Consider the following 22,168-nt stretch of genomic DNA (forward strand, 5'->3'; position numbering starts at 1 on the left):
CTGCACTTGAATCACACTTGCTCTGGTGGAAAAGAGCAGTGGATCTTGCTAGCACTGTTTCGGTACTTGGTTCACACTCGCTCTGGCAGAAGAGCGGTGGATCCTATCTACCCTATTCCTGTTTTCCATTCGTCTGTCTGTCTTGTACGAATGCTTGCTGTAGGCTCGGTGAGGTAACCGTTAAGCAAGCGTTCGCATTCTCTATTTTGTGTTTGTGTGTCGTTGGTTAGTTTGGGTGGCGTGCTTGTCTCTGTTGCGCTTATCGTGTGGAGACCGCGCCGTAAACGCATTCGCTGTTGCGAATGAGTGCGGTGTTCGCGTTTAGCTAGCGTTTGTTATTTTCTTTGATGTTCTGATCATTGTTGTTTTCTGTACCTTTGCTACTCTCGTGTTCTGTCCTGCTCGGCCTTGTGTCACTATTTGGCAATCGCCATTCTTGCGATTGCGTTCTCGCTTTGCTTCTGCGGATGTGTGTTCACCATCGCTGGGTGGTGGCTAGATTGGGGAACACACATTTAGTCTGTCTCTGTGCTCTCTCTCTCTCTTAGAGGGCTATCGTGCCCTACTTTGCCTTATCTGTACAATCCCCATCTGGCATCTGTGGCCGTGCAGAGGCTGTGCTCGTCTGCACTCCACAGCTCCATCTGCTGGTGGGAATTGCCCTCTACTGGTGCATTGCACCTAACCTGGGTTCTCCCAATTACACATTTGTGGAGGATTGCCGCAGTGTCAGCACGCATTTTGTGCGCTGACTTCGGAAATAGAAACCCGCAAACGTTACAGGTATGAATAATTTTGGACTGGACACTTTTTGCTCAAATGTAAATAAATGTCTTTTTTTCCCACAATAATGTCTTTTGTATATCGTCTTATTATCTTTTTGGAGACCCCATGTCATTTCCCGTAAAAAAAAAAAAAAAATACTTGCTAGTTGAATAAAAGTAACTTTAAGTCAAAATTTGCCAGGGGTATGAATAATTATGGGCAGCACTGTATATATATAAATATATTATTAACTAATCACAGTCTTTAGTTTTTTAGTTAGTAGGACGATCAATGAGATACAAATAATTTCTCCTTGCCTTTAAATTTCATGTAAATTTTATGCAGCTTGAACGGAAGCAGGAAGTTTGAGCGCCTGCATCTAATGAACAATTTGGACACCCATACAAAGACGCTAATGCAAATATTGGCTATTGGTCGCCAAAAGCAGAAATTTGGGTGCCCGATAGATAAATAATTTGGGTGCCCATGTCCGTCCAACTAAAATGTTTTATATTTAAAATGTATCGTTTCAAAATTTATCATTTTTAAATTTAGCATTTTTAAAATGTATTACAGGTAGTCCCCGGTTTACGAACGCCCGACTTACGAACGACCCGCTGATACGAACGCCCGCCAACCTGCCGCGATGACGTCACGCCGTCGGGGACTACCTCTTCTGCTGCTGTTTTTAATGCAGAGTAGGCGCAGCGGAAGGTAGATAGAGGACATCTTACCTGTTCCACGGTGGTAGAAGGTCCCATCGTTCTGCCTGAAAGCTGCGCGGCCCGTCCTCTCTCTCTGTCCACTGTTCCCCAGTGGCTTCTTACGCGTCGCATAATGACGTAATCAGAAAAAGCCCCCTAGTGGCGGCGCCTGCTAATGCGTCATTATGCAACGCATGTGAAGCCGCCGCGGGGACAGTAAACGAAGAGAGAGAGGACGGGCCGCGCAGCTTCCGGGCAGCACAATGGGACTTTCTACCACCGTGGAACAGGTGAGATGTCCTCTATCTACCTTCTGCGCGCCTACTCTGCATTAAAAACGGGGGCAAAGGTGGCTGTCCCGACTTAAGGACAGATTCAGGTTAAGAACGAGCTGACAGTCCCTATCTCGTTCGTTAACCAAGGACTACCTGTATTTTTGAAATGTATCTTTTTAGAAATGTATATATTTTTTTGTAAGGAAGGGGGGCTTTAACCACTTTGCCGCCCGGGTACAGTATATCTACGCTCCTTTGGACTTCAGTTCCCCGCCCGGAGCGTAGATATACACACACCCCGCCACTACCGCCGTTGCCGCCGCTGTCCGCACTCCCGCTCGCACTCCTGCGATCGTGCACGCCGCTGCCCGCTTGCCCGGAGATCGATGAACGGGAAAATACATTCCCGTTCGTTGATCTCTGCCCCCGCAATGATCAGCATGCTTCTATGAGAAGCAGCCGATCATTGTGAACAAACTCAGTTTCCCAGCCTCCCTTCCTGCAAGCGTCCTTCCGATGCTTGTAGGACGCCTGTAAAAAAATGTGGCCATCTTGTGGCCAAAAAGTAATACTACACCCAAACACATTTTTCACATACAAATACAATATTATCACTATTAAATTTAACTCATTAACTCCCACACTCCCCAATTGTTACCAATATTTTTTTTTGTAATACTAAAATAAATAAAAAAAAATTACAATAAAAAACAAAAAACTTAAATAGTTACCTTAGGGACTGAAATCTTTAAATATTTATATCAAGAGGGTATAACACTGTTACTTTATAAACTATGGGCTTGTATTTAGGGATAGACGCAAAACTGAAAAAAATGCACCTTTATTTGCAAATAAAATATTGGCGCCAAACATTGTGATAGGGACATAATTTAAACGGTGTAATAACTGGGACAAATGGGCATATAAGTTATATGGATTTTAATTATAGTAGCATGCATTATTTAAAAACTATAATGGCGGAAAACTGAAAAATAATGTTTTTTTTTCCAAATGTTATCCTATTTTCCCATTAAAACACATTTAGAATAAAATAATTCTTGGCATAGTGTCCCACCTAAAGAAAGCCTAATTGGTGGTGAAAAAACAAGATATAGTTCATTTATTGTGATAAGTAATGATAAAGTTATAGGCGAATGAATGTAAGGAGCGCTGAAAGGAGAACATTTCTCGGATGCTGAAGGGGTAAAACCCCTCAGTTGTGAAGTGGTTAAGGTTAGGCATCAGGAAGGGGGGGGGGTTAGGGTTAGGCATCAAGAAGGGGGTTTTAGGGTTAGGCATCAGAAAGGGGGTTTTAGGGTTAGGCTTCAGGAAGGGGGTTTTAGAGGCCTTTCACACTGGGCCGTTGCATTGCGGTATTTTTACTGCACCCCATGAGGACTTTCATACCGACGCAGTACAGTATGATGCAATAGAAGTGATGTTTTTACCGCTTTCCCAATGCTAAGACAAATTTACATTTCCGTGCGGTTCTGCAGCAACCTGCAGTGACGTGCAGTGGACCGGAAGTCGTGTTAGTCTATGGCGTGTGTCCTGCCGCAAGTTCTACACATCGCACATGCGTGGAAGCGTATTTTATCACCACACCTCTAATGCCAGTCTGTAGTCTGAAAACGGCCTTGGGGTTGGGCATTAGGAAGGGGGGTTTTAGGTTTAGACATTAGAAAGGGGAGTTTTAGAGTCAGGGCACAAAGAAACACTCTGCTGCGCTAGAGCTCCACCAATAGCCTTCACGTAATCACACACTGCCCTTGGGAGATCCCTCTTTGTCTCAGTATTATGGACCCGAATCCACTGCACTCCAAGTATGCAAGGAGACAAAAGACAGACGGGAACTACCTCAGTGTAATTAAAACACACCAGCTTTAATGATTTTCAGATACAATAACAATATATTTGCACTCACTTCTGTGGGTTCTAAGTCCTTTAGGACCAACTGGCTGCAATTGCTTCCCACCTAAGTGGTTCTTAGCGAAGACACATCAAAATTACCTCATTCCGGTTGAGAGCGGGCAGTATCTATTAGGACTCGTTCACACTACAAGAGCTTTTCTAAGTGCTTGTGATTTTAAAAGCTCTTGCTAATGTTGTCCTGTGTGTATGTTCACACTGGAGCGATGTGATTTTGTAAAAATCGCCCATAGCATCACATTAGCAAGAGCTTTTAAAATCTCTAGTGTTTAAAAAGCTGTTGTAGTGTGAATCAGCCCTTAAGGCCATTTGGATGATCATGAGACATACTAAAATATACTTCATTAAAATATAATTGTTTTCATTGAACAGAAAATGTATCGTTTAGGTCTTCATATGTAATATGAAATTTCTTGTCGCATGTAAAAAATATCAAAACTGGCTTTGCCATAAAAACTGAAACTGGCTGCGAAAGCGCAGTTGTGAAAAAGTTATGTTGGTTCTAATTATCTAGCTTGGAATGAAGAACAGATTGTGTTTTTAACAGAAATTTTGAAAACTTATCAACTTAGACCCCACTGGATGCATGCTTGTTATAGGTGTATGACTTAAAAACAACTGAAATCAAAAGCTCAGCAGGACAGCCAAGCAACAGGCATTGTTTATAATGTAATGAAGAGGGCAACCTTCGTATTCTCCTCACTTCATGTTTCCTTTAACCTCTTGCAGACCATTCGGCTCTGGCTGCTTTAAGACCAGAGCCGTCAGTGCCCTTTTAAGTGATGTGATTGCTGTGAATGGCTGACAGCAATCATAGTCAGGAGCCAATGACATTGGCGGATCCAGCGATGCGGACAGTGGCAGGAATGGGGAGAGCGATTGGCGTGTGCGGTGGTGATTAAGATCTACACGCTGGCAGGAATAATAGCTCCCAAACAGGGTGTAGATTTCCATCACCATGGTCCAAAGTGGTTAAGCATCCCTATTTTGGATTAGTGCACACTTCAGAAAGGAAGTAATAGAAAAATCAAGTTTCTCTGCTATAGTAAATCTGTAGCATGCTACACCTGTTTATTGAGGTATGATGTGTGACTGAAATAATGAGTTTTCCCTACTGTTCCTTTTAACTGAGTAAACATGACAAAAATTGCACTTGCAGCCTGAAAACCTCTATCCTTCATCTTACTCTTAATTTTCTAACGTCTTCAAGGGTTTTCCCCAACCAGAATAAACTCACAGTCCTGCTATTGTCCTCAGACCCTTTATACTCTCCTTGTTGCGAAAGCTTTATCTTCTGGCACCAGAAAAAAAGGGACCTGAAAATGAGGACAGGCTCCCATACGGTTACACAGAGGGACAAAGACGTATGAAATATATATTAAGATTAGTCAAATGGAATTAATGTTTCTAATATTGCCTTAAGCTGGCTCATATGCATCGGATCTTTATAATATTGTACTTTATCAAGATGGAATATTGTAGATATATATTAACCACCTGTCTCTCCGTCTCTCTGTCTTCTACCGAATGAAGCAGGAACAATTCTCAGCGTTAGCGGGATGTATCTGCAGAAAGTAGATGAAAAGGCCTTGCCCCCTGAAAACATATGAATATTTAAATTGCACTTAATTATTTAACATTCACATCTTTTATTATTATTCTATATTGTGTGTGAATTTATAGATGTACATTTTTTTTTTTAATTTCTTGCATGGTTTTGAGACGTGTCATTTAACCTTTGTGGAGCCAGAAATGCTTGTTACGTTATTTTTAACACTGAAAGGTTTTAATAAAATGCAATAATTTTAAAGGCTTGGACCATGTTGAATATTAAATGACATCAATAATGCGTCTAGACTCCCAAAGAAATCCTGTACCTGTGATGCTTTCATTCATTCTATTTGAACAATACTGTACATCGTCGTTGACAAACAAAGGACTAATTTCTAACGTTAAGATTTGTATGTTAAGTATATGTGCATGTGTACTATTATTGCCACTCAGGTGTCTACATTTATCTGGAAGTTTTCACAAAAATAAATTAATCAGCCTTATATAAAGCATATAGAATCTACATTGTTTTTATTTTTTATTATTTAGAAAACTTCAACTTATTTTGTGGTGTTGTACAAATTATAGTAGGTGTATAGATGATAACTATACATAACTTGAAAAGACTCCATCTGGTTTAAACTGTCTAAAAAGGTTTGAGTTTTTCTGCCTGAAATGATTGTTCATGATCATTTTAGGTGACATTTCACTTATAACAGTTATACAGGCTAGCTCTGTGTTCTATCCTTTGTTCTGTTTTCTGTTCTGCTCCTGTTCTGTCAAGCATTATCCATTATCCTAAACATACCTTAAAGGGACACTTAAGTCAAACAAAAAAAATGAGTTTTACTCACCTAGGGCTTCCAATAGCCCCCTGCAGCTGTCCGGTGCCCTCGCCGTCTCCCTCCGATCCTCCTGGCCCCACCAGCAGCCACTTCCTGTTTCAGTGACAGGAGCTGACAGGCTGTGGACGCGAGTGATTCTTCGAGTTCCCAGACACATTAGCACCCTCTATGCTGCTATATGGTATATGATATATGCTATAGCAGCATAGATGGCGCTATTGTGGCCAGGAACGCGAAGAATCACTCGCGTCCCCAGCCTGTCAGCTCCTGTCACCGAAACAGGAAGTGGCTGCCGGCGGGGCCAGGAGGATCGGAGGGAGATGGCGAGGGCACCGGACAGCTGCAGCGGGCTATTGTAAGCCCCAGGTGAGTAAAACTCATTTTTTTTTTGACTTAAGTGTCCCTTTAAAGTGTAAATGTCGGGTTAAAAAAATCAAAAATCAATTATTTATTTTTATCTGGTAAACAAGTAATAAGGATGCTAACCAGGCAATCCAAAAGTTACAAATCACTATTACTTTTCTTGTTGATAAAAAAAACAAAAGATTGCTTTCTTAAAACAGAAAGAATTTGCGATAATTCAGGTTGGAGTGAGCTTGAGATGTCTCCCAGCGCAACACTGCTGAATATACGCAAATTAACCATTGTGCCCTTAGAAGCTAAACACACCTCCAGAACCGCTGGATTGCAATGATGTTAATTTGTTCAGAGCCATAATAATCCAACATGCATGCATACAGACTGTTTCGGATTGTTTGATCCTCATCAGTGCATGGCATGGATTAATTTGGCTCTATGCAGTAGGGCTTGTAACACCGAGAGGTACAGACTAACCAGCAAGCTCATGGTGACCCAGAACTCATTGGAGTGTGTAAGGGACTACAATGGTCCTAAAAGCCCCCTTACTAAGATTTAAAGAAAAACAAAAGATTGCTTTCTTAAAACAGAAAGAATTTGCAATAATTCAGGTTGGAGTGAGCTTGAGATGTCTCCCAGAGCAACACTGCTGAATATATGCAAATTAACCATTGCACCCTTAGAAGCTAAACACACCTCCAGAACCGCTGGAATGCAATGATGTGTCAGCTTGTTAATTTGTACAGAGCCGTAATAATCCAACATGCATGCATACAGACTGTTTCGGATTGTTTTCTTGTTGATAAATGATCATTCCGCAGTTTACCTGACTCTTATTTGGTACACACAAAATTTGGTACACAAAAAGGAAGTTACAAGGCATGCTGGGTTGTCCTTTTTTGCTTCTGTACTTCCCCTCAGACTTAACTAATGCAGCCTGATTAACTGAAGCCTCTTTCCCTCCTGTTTTCCCCTCCCACACCTCTGTTCCTCTCTGATTGGCCAATATTTCTCATGCTGAGACAATGCACTTTCTATAGTGAAGGGTGGGCAATGAATACACAATCAGGCAGAGGAGAGTAAGGGAGGAAATTACATCGGGATTGGCTTCAAAATAGCCACAGTTAAAATTGGAAATGCTAAGAAGGATTTTCTCTTTTTTTCTTACTGTAGAAAAATAACTAAAATCATAACGTGGACAGTGCAATACATATGTTATGTAAGTAGAGCAAGTATTTATCTACTTATATATGTGTTTTTTTCTGAGATAATATGGCTGACAGCTCCTCTTTAACCACTTAAGGACCACAGGCTTCCCCCCTCCAACCCCCCCCCCCCCCCCCCCAGTGATCAGGCTATATTTTACAATGAAGTGCTCTGCAGCTTTAATAGCTCGCTGCAGAGCATACAACTGGGCACACAAATGCCCCCCCCCCCCCTTTTCTGCCCACCAACCGAGATTTTTGTTGTTGGGCTCTGATCGCTGCTGCAGGCAATGTTATTTTTTTTATTAATTAATTAATTAATACATTTTTTAAATAAAATCGCTTATTTTATTTTTTTTCTTCTTCCCCACAAAATCCAATCAGCAGGATTGTCTCTCATTGGCATTAGCCTATGAGAGTGATCCTTTGTTTTTCCCTCCAGGGAACAGCTGAGTGACAGGGATGTCCCCAGTACAGCGCTGCATCAGATCACAGCGCTGTACAAAGAAAAGAAACGGACGGGGGTGTTCAGTCTGTTAGCGGCAGTCGCCACTGGCAGACTATTGACAGAGTTCTGCTCCGTCACTCCAGCGAGGAAGCGCAATCCCAACTATTCTCTGCCCACTGCTCTTGACGTCTTTCGCTGTTAGGCAGTCCTTGGGCTGTTACCTGCCTGACGCCTGTCGAGATTAGGCATTTGGGAAGGGGTTATGGGCTGAAACCCAGTAGAGGGTGCTTTTACACTTGTGTGGTGTGGTGATCCCATGGCAGGAGCCTGCCATGGGATCACAGCATTGCACCAGTCTCTGCTCATATGACCCTGTGCCAGAGTGCTGGGCGGGAAGTAAATCACTGGGATTTCTGTTGGTCTGCACATGTGCGCCGCACAGCTCTGTCATTCATACTTACTGCGTTGACATTGACTTACATTACTACATAATTCGTACCGTAGGCACGGAGGAAGTCTGGCTGTGCCACTGTGGATTCTAAAGAGCAGCAGACTGATGCAATCCTGAAAATAAAGTTATAAAATGGAAAATAAAAATATGAGATTTTCTGTGCTACCAATGTTCTATTTATCATCCATACAAACAATTAATTATCTCATACGTTTATTTTCACTTCAGGATCACTTTAAGAATGGTATTTGAAATGCTTGTAGATGTGACCATTTTTAGTGGTCATGTCATTCTTGGGTGCACAGTGAGGGTTTGCATGCCACTGACACATTTGTAAAGGCATGATTCCTGATGCAACTATGGACTGGTCAGAGAAACAGGGATCTTTGTTATTCTAAAGCTAAATATAGAACAGGTTAAAAATGTCTCCCATTCTCTGGAAGTCAGCATAGCTTATATTCATTCACTCCCAGCAATAGCTTGCATGTGGCATGATGTTTTCCATTGCTTGGCAGTTTTGCAGTGCAATCCTACAGGGACTGTTCTGTACACAGCTTCCCCAGTCCTCTCCTTACCATTCTCGCCTGCAGCAGTCCCAGTGTTGAAAACCAGAGGCAAACAGGACTGCAGTTAAACTGGCATATAACACAACACAGCCCAGAGAGGCATTTGGCAATTTTAGCTCATTAGACATGTTTTGGGTCTGATGACTGTGCTGGGATGATAAATAAGTATAAATATTATATTTGCCTGTGGGTCATGTTTAAAAATGTATTCTTTTCTCTCTATTTTTTTTATTTTATTTTATTTCTATACATTCAGCACTGAGGTAGAATGATTTCAACAGTCACTGTCAATTATCATCTAATACAGATCACAATAGGTGCATTTGACCAACGTAGTTTAGATTCCTTCTAACATGTAAGTCACAATAAACTTAAACAAGAAATATGTCAAGAAAGATTCGTAAGTATTTTTTTTTATGTCTGGGCTCTCAGTGTTCAATAGCACAATATCAGCAATGGAGGAACGTTCAAAGTTCAGATCAAATAATTAATAATACTAAATTAGGGCAGAATTTTTTAGACTTACAGATTCTCTCCATACTCAAAATGCATTAATTTTGCATTGTGCTGTTCCTTCATAAGCTTGGCTTTATCTGTGAAATCCTTATTGTCTGAATATACAGTATCTACCAACCCCACTAGTGTGGGATTGGTATATGCAGTATATTGTTTTCTGCGACAGTAAACGACAGCCGCAGCACTCATCGTTTAACGCTGTCCATTCAGATGAATGGACAGCCGGTGGTATTAGTGGGGTTTACCATTGTTTGCACAAACTCTGAATTTTGATCTTGATTTTCACCGTCATCAGCCAGGCGCTTAGCTGATCCAGGAAGAATCCCTGCAGGAAGGAAAAATGTTGTATGCCGGAAAGCGCCACCTAAAGTCAACATATGTTTTTCTACAAGCTTGAAGAAAAGCATATTGTTAACGAGACGCCTGGCTTCTTAGGGTGGCTGGTTCAGATGTCCATCTGAAGCAACCTTAAAGCTACTGGCCTGGCAGGGCATAAGTATAGAGAGGCACAGGTCATACAGAGCACCAACAGGACCGCTAGGATTAGATATCAAGTAGGTAAAATATTATGAGAGGTGACTGAAAAGTAAAATTGTTTTTATTTGGAATAGACTGTTTCCAAAGGTTCTAAATATTTATATTTCTTGAAGAAGAAGGGTCCTTCACTTTTTTTTTTAGGGTGGTGGTGGATCCATGTCTTTTCAACTGTTGTTTTGATTCTGATTCAAACTGACCATTTGTCACATGTGACAGTTAATGTTAAATCGATAATTCCCGTCAGGTTCAATCAGGTTTCCAATAAATGTTTTGATTAATTTTGTACACAGACAGTGGCGTAGCTAAGGAGCGGTGGGCCCCGATGCAAGTTTTACAGTGGGGCCCCCCAAGCACTCTATACATAACAATTGATACGGCGCACCAAAACCTGCCAATGGCAACTACAGTGTCAGAGGTGCAAGAAGGGGATGGGGAACAGCTTGTTAATGATTACCACTATTCAAAGTATCTATAGAAGTGATTATTATGAGTACAGGACCAATAGAGAGCTAATACTCCAGTTGAGGGAGGGCCCTTAGAGGCCCCTCTGACCCAAGGGCCCCATGCGGTCGCAACCTCTGCAACCCCTATTGCTACGCCCCTGTACACAAATGATCAGAAAAACGATCTGAAATTTGATTGGACAGGATCGTATGCCATGCACAGCCATAGGGATTTGGCTGCAGGCTGCAGAAATCTGCAGCATGCTGTCCACATTTGCACTTCATCTGGATGACAAGCCACAAGAAAGATAGGTAGCATTTCCCCCGCTTCAAACGTATAAGGCAAACGCTGCAAATTTGACCCCGAATGGGATGTAGTGGAAATAGGTCATAAATCTTCATTACATATTTATAAGTACACTAGCATGTTAAAAAAAAGTCAGACAGACAAAAAGTCAGACAGACTGTCTTGACTTTAAAAAGTCAAGATAGACAGGAAATTCCAAAAATATACTGCAAGTCTTATTTACTTTACCCTTGGTATGGCCTATACATACTAGATTCTAATTCAGCAAATCTCTGGTCCTCTAAAAATAAAAGTCCAATACTCGATAATCTGGTATCTTTGAAATTCTATCATAGATGTCCAGTATACAGGTTTTCCTGCCTAAAGAGTATTTTCATGTGTATTTGGAATTTTGATGAGGTTGGCTGAGGTTGGCTTCGATGGAAACTCGATGTTTCCTTTACTTCACCACTGCAAATTTAAAGTGTACCTGAGACACTAAAAAAAATTATATATATATATATATATATATATATATATATATATATATATATATATATATATATATACATACCTGGGGCTTCCTCCAGCCCCCTTCTTAATCCTCCACTAGGAGGCCCGGTAAATCCGCCAGTCACGTTCAATCGGTACATGCGCACTCCCCCATCACACTAATGTAGCCAGGAGGAGCACTCTGCACCTGCGTAGTAGTACTGTGCAGGCATAGGAAGCTCCCAGCACAGTGAGCACGAGGGTCCCCCCGCCCCAACTGGGCCACCTAGCGAAGGATTCAGGCAGCCTGGGAGGATGGCGAGGGACCAATCAGCCTGAAGAGGGCTGAAGGAAGCCCCAGGTGTGTATATAAAAATTTAGCATCCCAGGTTTCCTTTAAAGACTATACCAATCCCTCCCCTAAACTTAGCACTATCTTATCCTGTCAATGAAGCACAGTAGAACATTATTTTTTATAAATATTATTATGGATTTATATAGTGCCAGCATCCTCAGTGGCACTGTACAACAGAGTACAAGGTATAACAATACAAATTAAACAATATAATGGTTAACCGTACAAACAATGATGGATTATAGCTTATGCAGTGAACAAATTGATTACACAATGGTGGAAGATATGCACACACATTACACAGCATTGCGAGACAGGAGAAGAGAGCCCTGGCCAACTGGCCTTACAGTCTAAAATGTTAAAGGTGAGGGGAAGCTGTGTATGAGATGGTAAAAAGGTTGCCAGGATGTCCTAAGAGAGAGAGAATGCTTGCCTAAAGGGGTGAATTTGTAGATTGCGCCTAAAAAAGGTAACTATGGGCGAGTGGAGATATGTTGAGGGAGAGAATTCCAGATGATGGGAGAGGATTGAGAGAAGTCTTGCAGAGAGGTGGAATGTAAAGCCCTAGGTTGTAAAGGAAGGTAAGTTGTAAAGTGCTTTGTAGGAGAGCTTTAGGATTTTGAATTGTATCCTTTGTGTAACTAGCAGCCAGTGAAGAAACTGACATAGTGGGATGGACTGGAGAAGTGGAAGAAGAGGTTTATAAGTCATGCAGCAGAGTTCATGATGGACTGTAGCGGAGTCAAACGATTAGCGGGTAGGCCAAGGAGCAGAGAGTTGCATATTATAATTAGAGCTTGCACAAAAAGAGCAGATGCAGGACATGTTTTTAGGTAGAGGAGACAAGAGGAGGATAGTTTGTCAATGTGTTGTTTGAATAAGAGAGTCAAGTCCAGTATTACTCCTAGGCAGCACGCCTGGGACACAGGGATGATTGCTCTGCCATTAACAAAGATTGTGATGTTTGGACAGGGGTGGTGAATTGTGCGGTGGAAAAATAACTATTTTGGTCTTGTCCATGTTGAGTTTCAGTAAATGGGAGGACATGAAAGAGGAGAGAGAATTGAGACAGTCAGGAACACGTGCTGTTAGAGTATCCAAGTCAGAAGTTAAAATCAAGGCTGTGGAGTCGGTACAAAAATCCACCGACTCCGACTCCTCAGGTTAGGATTCCACCGGCTCCCCGACTCTTTCTCCTCTAATTTGCATATTACAATTTTGTTGATTAAAAGTATGTAACATGAAATGTATCTCTTAACTGCCAACGCTTAGGAATTTTAAAATACAAGTGAAGTGAGAGGGATATGGAGCTGCCATATTTATTCCCTTTTAAACAATACCAGTTACCTGGCTAGCTGGCTGATCTTCTGCCTCTAATACTTTTAGCCATAGACTAAAACTAGTCCTTGGTAAGAGTACTTGTAGAAGACAGGAACAAAGAACATCTATCAGGCCCTAGGCAATGTAACTGTGGGTACATATAAGAGTGATGTGCAGGTACTCTGCAGTAGAATGAGGCTATTCTTCCTCTATTACACATTCTTCCATTCTTCATGTACAATCTGAACCAAGTTTATGGGTGATAGACAACACCTCTGTGTTCAATGTGCACAACATTCTCAGTGGATTCCCTGCAGCTCTGTGGGGAGTGCATATGTATAGTATAGTAATACTGTGTAACAAAGTAAACCTGAGACAGATGAAATTAAAGCTTTATACATACATGGTGCTTCCTCCAGCCCCCTTCAGGCTAATTAGGCCCTCGCAGTCCTCCTCCATCACCTGGATTTTCTGCTATGGGTCCAGGTACTTGAGCCAGTCGGGAGTAGTGCGCATGCAAATACTCCGCCGCTGGGAGCGTATTACACCTGCGCAGCACTATTGTGCAGATGCAGAATGTTCCTGGCTGTTGGAGCGGCATGCGGCCGGACTGTTCGGACTGGCTGAATTACCGGGACTTGTAGCGAAGATGCAGGTGGCAGAGGAGGACAGCAACTGCATTAGCCTGAAGGGGGCTGGAGGAAGCCCCAGGTATGTATAAAACTTTTCTTTTCATCTGTCTCAGGTACCCTTTAATTCATAGTCACCAAACCAAATTTTAACAACATATCAAATTATTTGATTTCATGAGCAAAGGGAGTGCATATATTTGCCTAAACCAGCATCAAGGCAGAATTATTTCCATCTCATTGACCATCTCTATTAGTGACACAGCTACACATCAGGCTTTATTCTTACAGCATAGATGTTATTTAGTATATATAAGAGATTACTGTGTACACATCATATATACTGTACAGTCACAATCAGATATGTATATCTAACTTTATTGAAGAAGCACAAGTAACTATTTTTTGATTGGTTGATTTCATTTTTGTGAACTAAGCACAGCTATTACTGTATATATAAATTATTTATGATGACTATTATCTGAGAAATAGAACATTTTATCATATTTTCTATTTTAATTACAGTTTAAATTCATTAGGAGTAGGAGTCGGCGCATTTTCTCCTGACTCCGACTCCAGGTACCCAAAAATTGCCCCGACTTCGACTCCTCGACTCCGACTCCACAGCCCTGGTTAAAATTTAGATGAGGGTGTCGTCAGTGTATAGGTGATATTGAAAGCCAAAGGAACTGATGAGCTGACCAAGACCAAAATGTAGAGGAAAGGAAATGTCAGAATATTGAGCCTTGGGGTACTCCAACAGCAAGGGAACATGGTGAGGAGTGGTGCCGAAGTGCATGACTCTGAAGGTCCTATCTGTCAGATAAGAGGAAAGCCAGGTGAGGAAAGGACTCTGAATGCTCATGGATGAGAGGAAGTGGAGAAGGAGTGGATGGTCCACTGTGTAAAAAGTAGAAGAGAGATCTAGGAGGATGAGAACAGAGTAGAGGCCTTTAGATTTAGCCGTTGCCAGGTCGTTGGACTTTGAGTTGGGCAGTTTTAGTTGAGTGGCTTGGGGCAGAATCCAGATTGGAGGTCATCAGAGAATTAGTGGTGAGGTGACAGACTAATGGTGCCTATACATGGTACATTTGTTTTAATCCAATCTTACCATTTCTATGTAATATAAGGGAACTGCCTAAATTATGCTTTCAGTATATTCACTTAATTTACCCTTATACTACATAAAAATAATACTATTGAAAAAAAAAATGTACTGTGTATGGGCACCATAAGTCTGAGTAAACATGGCATTCAAGTAGTTTAGAAGAGAAGGGGAGTAAAGAGATAGGATGGTAGTTGAACAGGGAAGAAGGGTCAAGAGAAGTTTTTTTTAAATAAAGGTGTGATGAAGGCTTGCTTGAGTAAAGATGTCATTGGAGAGAGAAAGGTTGAAGAGGGTGGTTAAGGCAGGTAACCATTAAGTCACTGCTACCAGGCGGTAAATATATAAACTCTTTCTTCTTAAGCTGGCCATACACTGGTCCGATTTGCCGCCGTTTTGACAGCATATTCGATCACTGGGATCGAATCTGCTGTCAATCGTTCGCGCTACACGCCGAATTTCGATCTATCCCGTCCGATCCCGTCGATCGCTCCGTGCGGAAAATTACCATCGATCGCCCATGGGTAGGGAGCGCATCGCTAGCGGCGTTCGAGTGCCCGACGACCGACGCAATAGAGCCCGCATACATTACCTGCTCCGGCGGCGCGAGTCCTCCCGGTCACCACTGCTCCATCTCCGCTCTGGTCTCCGGCATGCTTCACTTCTTCTAGCCCGGCATTAAGGTTAAACAGTAAAGGGCGCTCTACTGTTTAAACTTCCTGCCAGGCAGGAAGAAGTGAAGCATGCCGGAGACTAGACCAGAGCGGAGACGAAGCAGCGGTGACCGAGAGGACTCGCGCCGGCGGAGCAGGTAATGTATGCGGGCGGGCAGGAGCGGCGGCAGCACCACCACCACAACAGATTGTGAACGGTTTCAGGCTGAAATCTGTTCACAATCTGTTTGTAGTAAAGGTAGCCATACGATCCCTCTCTGATCAGATTTGATCAGAGAGGGATCTATCTGTTGGTCGAATCTGATGGCAAATCGACCAGTGTATGGCTACCCTTAGTATGGGACATCTCTAGAAGCCAGGGAGATATCCATAGAACTCAGTGCATATCACCACTAGATAGTGGAGCTTTGTGAGAGAGGGAGCATTTTTCTCATACAACCCACTCTTGCAAGACTTGTGGGTGACTTAAATGTTCATAGGGTCTCTTCCTACTGCCATTTTGCCAATAGCTAGGTTTGTGTTACTGCTGCCTACATTTTTTTTATTAAAACTAAAATATTTGTAGGTTTAAACTTTCAGAAAGAAGATGAACAGTACTTATAAAGTGTTTCAAATTGGAATGTATGCGCATGAGTCACATGTATTTATAAATGTAATGCCCCATTTTTATTAGCAGATTGTGACAATGCTATTGTGTACTTTGCATAACGTACTCACATATGTATAAATATCTAAAAGGTACAAACAACAAGCTAAAGAAATATGAAGAGGATAGTTTGCATAGTTTTGTGTGTACAATAAATATTGCTTCCGTAGTATTTGGACCTTTCACTAATGTACAACCCAGTTTACCAAGAAGGTGTGATGCTGTGTCAATAAAACACAATGCAATGTTTTGAAAATCATTTAAACCTGTAGTTATCTGAAAACAGAACCATAACAATACAACAGATGTTGAAATAAAAAAATGGTATTGTATCATGCAAAATATATGTTTTCTTTAACCACTTGAGGACCGCCCCCAGCCGATGGGCGGCGGCAAAGACTGGGCCCAAACGACCGCAATACGCCCATCGGCGGGGGCGGCTGCGGGAGTGGCTATGCGGCGATCGCGTCATTCGTGACGCGATCAGCCGCTGGGGACTGGCTCCGTCCACCGCTCGTAGTAACCCGCCGGCCGTTCGGAAGCGCCGGCGGGTTACTAGCACCCGGATCGCCGCATGTACATAGTATAATAGGCTTTGTAATGTATACAAAGCCTATTATACTGGCTGCCTCCTGCCCTGGTGGTCCCAGTGTCCGAGGGACCACCAGGGCAGGCTGCAGCCACCCTAGTCTGCACCAAAGCACACTGATTTCCCCCCCCCCTGCCCCCTGATCGCCCACAGCACCCCTCAGACCCCCCCCTGCCCACCCCCCAGACCACTGTTTGCACCCAGTCACCCCACTAATCACCCATCAATCACTCCCTGTCGCTATCTGTCAACGCTATTTTTTTTTTATCCCCCCCCTGCCCACTGCCCCCTCCTGATCACCCCCCACCCCTCAGATTCTCCCCAGACCCCCCCCCCCGTGTACTGTATGCATCTATCCCCCCTGATCACCTGTTAATCACCCGTCAATCACCCGTCAATCACCCGTCAATCACCCCCTGTCACTGCTACCCATCAGTCAGCCCCTAACCTGCCCCTTGCGGGCAATCTGATCACCCACCCACACCAATAGATCGCCCGCAGATCCGACATCAGATCACCTCCCAAGTGCAGTGTTTACATCTCTTCTCTCCTCTAAACATCCACTAATTACCCATCAATCACCCATCAATCACCCCCTATCACCACCTGTCACTGTTACCCATCAGATTAGACCCTAATCTACCCCTTGCGGGCACCCAATCACCCGCCCACACGCTCAGATTGCCCTCAGACCCCCCTTTATCAATTCGCCAGTGCAATATTTACATCTGTTATTCCCTGTAATAACCCACTGATCACCTGTCAATCACCTATCAATCACCCCCTGTCACTGCCACCCATCAATCACCCCCTGTCACTGCCACCCATCAATCAGCCCCTAACCTGCCCCTTGCGGGCAATCTGATCACCCACCCACACCAATAGATCGCCCGCAGATCCGACATCAGATCACCTCCCAAATCCATCGTTTACATCTATTCTCTCCTCTAAACACCCACTAATTACCCATCAATCACCCCCTATCACCACCTGTCACTGTTACCCATCAGATTAGACCCTAATCTGCCCCTTGCGGGCACCCAATCACCCGCCCACACGCTCAGATTGCCCTCAGACCCCCCTTTATCAATTTGCCAGTGCAATATTTACATCTGTTATTCCCTGTAATAACCCACTGATCACCTGTCAATCACCTGTCAATCACCCCCTGTCACTGCCACCCATCAATCACCCCCTGTCACTGCCACCCATCAATCAGCCCCTAACCTGCCCCTTGCGGGCAATCTGATCACCCACCCACACCAATAGATCGCCCGCAGATCCGACATCAGATCACCTCCCAAGTGCAGTATTTACATCTCTTCTCTCCTCTAAACACCCACTAATTACCAATCAATCACCCCCTATCACCACCTGTCACTGTTATCCATCAGATTAGACCCTAATCTGCCCCTTGCGGGCACCCAATCACCCGCCCACACCTCAGAACGTCCTCAGACCCCAGCCCTGATCACCTCGCTAGTGCATTGCTTGCATCTATTTTCCCCCTCTAATCACACCTTGAGACACCCATCAATCACCTCCTGTCACCCCCTAGCACACCTACCCATCAGATCAGGCCCTAATTTGCCCCGTGTGGGCTCCTGATCACTCGGCCAAACCCTCAGATCCCCCTCAGACCCCCTTCCGATCACCTCCCCAGTGCATTGATTGCATCTATTTTCCCCTCTAACCGCCCCCTGAGACACCCATCAATCACCTCCTGTCACCCCCCTAGCACTCCTATCCATCAGATCAGGCCCAAAACATCCTGTCATCTAAGAGGCCACCCTGCTTATGACCGGTTCCACAAAATTTGCCCCCTCATAGACCACCTGTCATCAAAATTTGCAGATGCTTATACCCCTGATCAGTCATTTTGAGAAATTTGGTTTCCAGACTACTCACAGTTTTGGGACCGTAAAATGCCAGGGCAGTATAGGAACCCCACAAGTGACCCCATTTTAGAAAGAAGACACCCCAAGGTATTCTGTTAGGTGTATGATGAGTTCATAGAAGATTTTATTTTTTGTCAAAAGTTAGTGGAAATTGGATTTTTATTGTTTTTTTCACAAAGTGTCATTTTTCACTAACTTGTGACAAAAAATAAAATCTTCTATGAACTCACCATACCGCTAACGGAATACCTTGGGGTGTCTTCTTTCTAAAATGGGGTCACTTGTGGGGTTCCTATACTGCCCTGGCATTTTAGGGGCCCTAAACCGTGAGGAGTAGTCTAGAAAACAAATGCCTCAAAATGACCTGTGAATAGGACGTTGGGCCCCTTAGCGCACCTAGGCTGCAAAAAAGTGTCACACATGTGGTATCGCCATACTCAGGAGAAGTAGTATAATGTGTTTTGTGGTGTATTTTTACACATACCCATGCTGGGTGGGAGAAATCTCTCTGTAAATGGACAATTGTGTGTAAAAAAAATCAAAAATGTGTCATTTACAGAGATATTTCTCCCACCCAGCATGGTTATATGTAAAAATACACCACAAAACACATTATACTACTTCTTCTGAGTACGGCGATACCACATGTGTGACACTTTTTTGCAGCCTAACTGTGCTAAGGGGCCCAAAGTCCAATGAGTACCTTTAGGATTTCACAGGTCATTTTGAGACATTTGGATTCAAGACTACTCCTCACGGTTTAGGGCCCCTAAAATGCCAGGGCAGTATAGGAACCCCACAAGTGACCCCATTTTAGAAAGAAGACACCCCAAGGTATTCTGTTAGGTGTATGATGAGTTCATAGAAGATTTTATTTTTTGTCACAAGTTAGCGGAAATTGATATGTATTGTTTTTTTTTTCACAAAGTGTCATTTTCCGCTAACTTGTGACAAAAAAAAAATCTTCTATGAACTCACCATACTCCTAACAGAATACCTTGGGGTGTCTGCTTTCTAAAATGGGGTCACTTGTGGGGTTCCTATACTGCCCTGGCATTTTAGGGGCCCTAAACCGTGAGCAGTAGTCTAGAATCCAAATGCCTCAAAATGACCTGTGAATAGGACGTTAGGCCCCTTAGCGCACCTAGGTTGCAAAAAAGTGTCACACATGTGGTATCGCCGTACTCAGAAGAAGTAGTATATTGTGTTTTGGGGTGTATTTTTACACATACCCATGCTGGGTGGGAGAAATATCTCTGTAAAAGGACAATTGTGTGTAAAAAAAAACAAACAATTGTCATTTACAGAGATATTTCTCCCACCCAGCATGGGTATGTGTAAAAATACACCCCAAAACACATTATACTACTTCTCCTGAGTACGGCGGTACCACATGTGTGGCACTTTTTTGCACCCTAAGTGCGCTAAGAGGCCCAAAGTCCAATGAGTACCTTTAGGATTTCACAGGTCATTTTGCGACATTTGGTTTCAAGACTACTCCTCACGGTTTAGGGCCCCTAAAATGCCAGGGCAGTATAGGAACCCCACAAATGACCCCATTTTAGAAAGAAGACACCCCAAGGTATTCTGTTAGGAGTATGGTGAGTTCATAGAAGATTTTATTTTTTGTCACAAGTTAGCGGAAAATGACACTTTGTGAAAAAAAACAATTAAAATCAATTTCCGCTAACTTGTGACAAAAAAAAAATCTTCTATGAACTCACCATCCTCCTAACGGAATACCTTGGGGTGTCTTCTTTCTAAAATGGGGTAATTTGTGGGGTTCCTATACTGTCCTGGCATTTTAGGGGCCCTAAAGCGTGAGGAGTAGTCTTGAAACGAAATTTCTCAAAATGACCTGTGAAATCCTAAAGGTACTCATTGAACTTTGGGCCCCTTAGCGCAGTTAGGGTGCAAAAAAGTGCCACACATGTGGTATCGCCGTACTCAGGAGAAGTAGTATAATGTGTTTTGGGGTGTATTTTTCCACATACCCATGCTGAGTGGGAGAAATATCTCTATAAATAGACAATTGTGTGTAAAAAAAATAAAACAATTGTCATTTACGGAGATATTTCTCCCACCCAGCATGGGTATGTGTAAAAATACACCCCAAAACACATTATACTACTTCTCCTGAGTACGGCAATACCACATGTGTGGCACTTTTTTGCAGCCTAACTGCGCTAAGGGGCCAAAAGTCCAATGAGCATCTTTAGGCTTTACAGGGGTGCTTACAATTAGGCACCCTCCAAAATGCCAGGACAGTGAACACACCCCACAAATGACCCCATTTTGGAAAGTAGACACTTCAAGGTATTCAGAGAGGAGCATAGTGAGTCCGTGGCAGATTTCATTTTTTTTTGTCGCAAGTTAGAAGAAATGGAAACTTTTTTTTTTTCTTTTTTTTGTCAGAAAGTGTCATTTTCCGCTAACTTGTGACAAAAAATAAAATCTTCTATGAACTCACCATGCCTCTCGCTGAATACTTTGGGATGTCTTCTTTCCAAAATGGGGTCATTTGGGGGGTATTTGTACTATCCTGGAATTTTAGCCCCTCATGAAACCTGACAGGTGCGCAGAAAAGTCAGAGATGCTTGAAAATGGGAAAATTCACTTTTGGCACCATAGTTTGTAAACGCTATAACTTTTACCCAATCCAATAAATATACACTGAATGGTTTTTTTTTTATCAAAGACATGTAGCAGAATAACTTTCGCGCTCAAATGTATAGGAAATTTTACTTTATTTGAAAAATGTCAGCACAGCAAGTTAAAAAAGTCATTTTTTTGCCAAAATTCATGTCTTTTTTGATGAATATAATAAAAACTAAAACTCGCAGCAGCAATCAAATAGCAGCAAAAGAAAGCTGTATTAGTGACAAGAAAAGGAGGTCAAATTCATTTAGGTGGTAGGTTGTATGACCGAGCAATAAACCGTGAAAGCTGCAGTGGTCTGAATGGAGAAAAAGGCTCTGGTCCTTAAGGGGCGAAAAGACTGTGGTCCTGAAGTGGTTAAATTTGATGTCAGCAAGACATTTCATGAAGGCAACAAAAAATTAGAATAAGTTGTATAACACTAAGAAAAAAAGGAGCACCTGTTGGGACATTTCACAAATACTTAGGTGAACTGGCAACAAGTCAGTAACACAACTGGGTATAAAATTAGCATCTAAGGGGGGCTGCATTTCTCATATTGGGAAGGATCACATTACTCTGTTGCAAATATGTTCTGCAAATTGAGTGTTATAGGTATTGTAGAGAGAATTTTCAATGGTTCTCACCTCTCAAAATAGAAAGGGGGTAAAAGTTAAAAAATAATGTCGACCAACATAAAGTTGCAAAAAATTGGGGGATTTTATCATGTACAGTACTGAATATTATTAAAATAATCAGAAAATAAAAAGCAATTAACGAATGTATGCAAGGGACAAAGCTAAAATCCAATACTGGATGGCTGTGAATTGATATAGTTTACCACTGCAACAATACATGCAAGTTAAAATCCAGCCACATTATTACCTCTGTTACAACTATTTTGATAAAAATATTGCTTGCAACCAATTCTAAATGAGCACTTTT

The 22,168-nt window shown here is 42.5% G+C and overlaps 1 long non-coding RNA gene across 1 annotated transcript; it reads right to left on the minus strand.

Annotated features, from left to right (window-relative positions):
• Nucleotides 1-4,828: 4,828 nt before the first annotated feature.
• On the minus strand, nucleotides 4,829-8,644 carry LOC137544363 (uncharacterized). Its single transcript, XR_011025832.1, has 3 exons — nucleotides 8,560-8,644; nucleotides 5,171-5,269; nucleotides 4,829-4,989 (listed from the first exon to the last, which is right to left on the minus strand). It is a non-coding gene; the product is annotated as an uncharacterized lncRNA (long non-coding RNA).
• Nucleotides 8,645-22,168: the final 13,524 nt, after the last annotated feature.

The sequence above is a fragment of the Hyperolius riggenbachi genome, chromosome 2, assembly GCF_040937935.1.
Source record: "Hyperolius riggenbachi isolate aHypRig1 chromosome 2, aHypRig1.pri, whole genome shotgun sequence".
In the NCBI taxonomy this organism is placed as follows: domain Eukaryota; kingdom Metazoa; phylum Chordata; class Amphibia; order Anura; family Hyperoliidae; genus Hyperolius; species Hyperolius riggenbachi.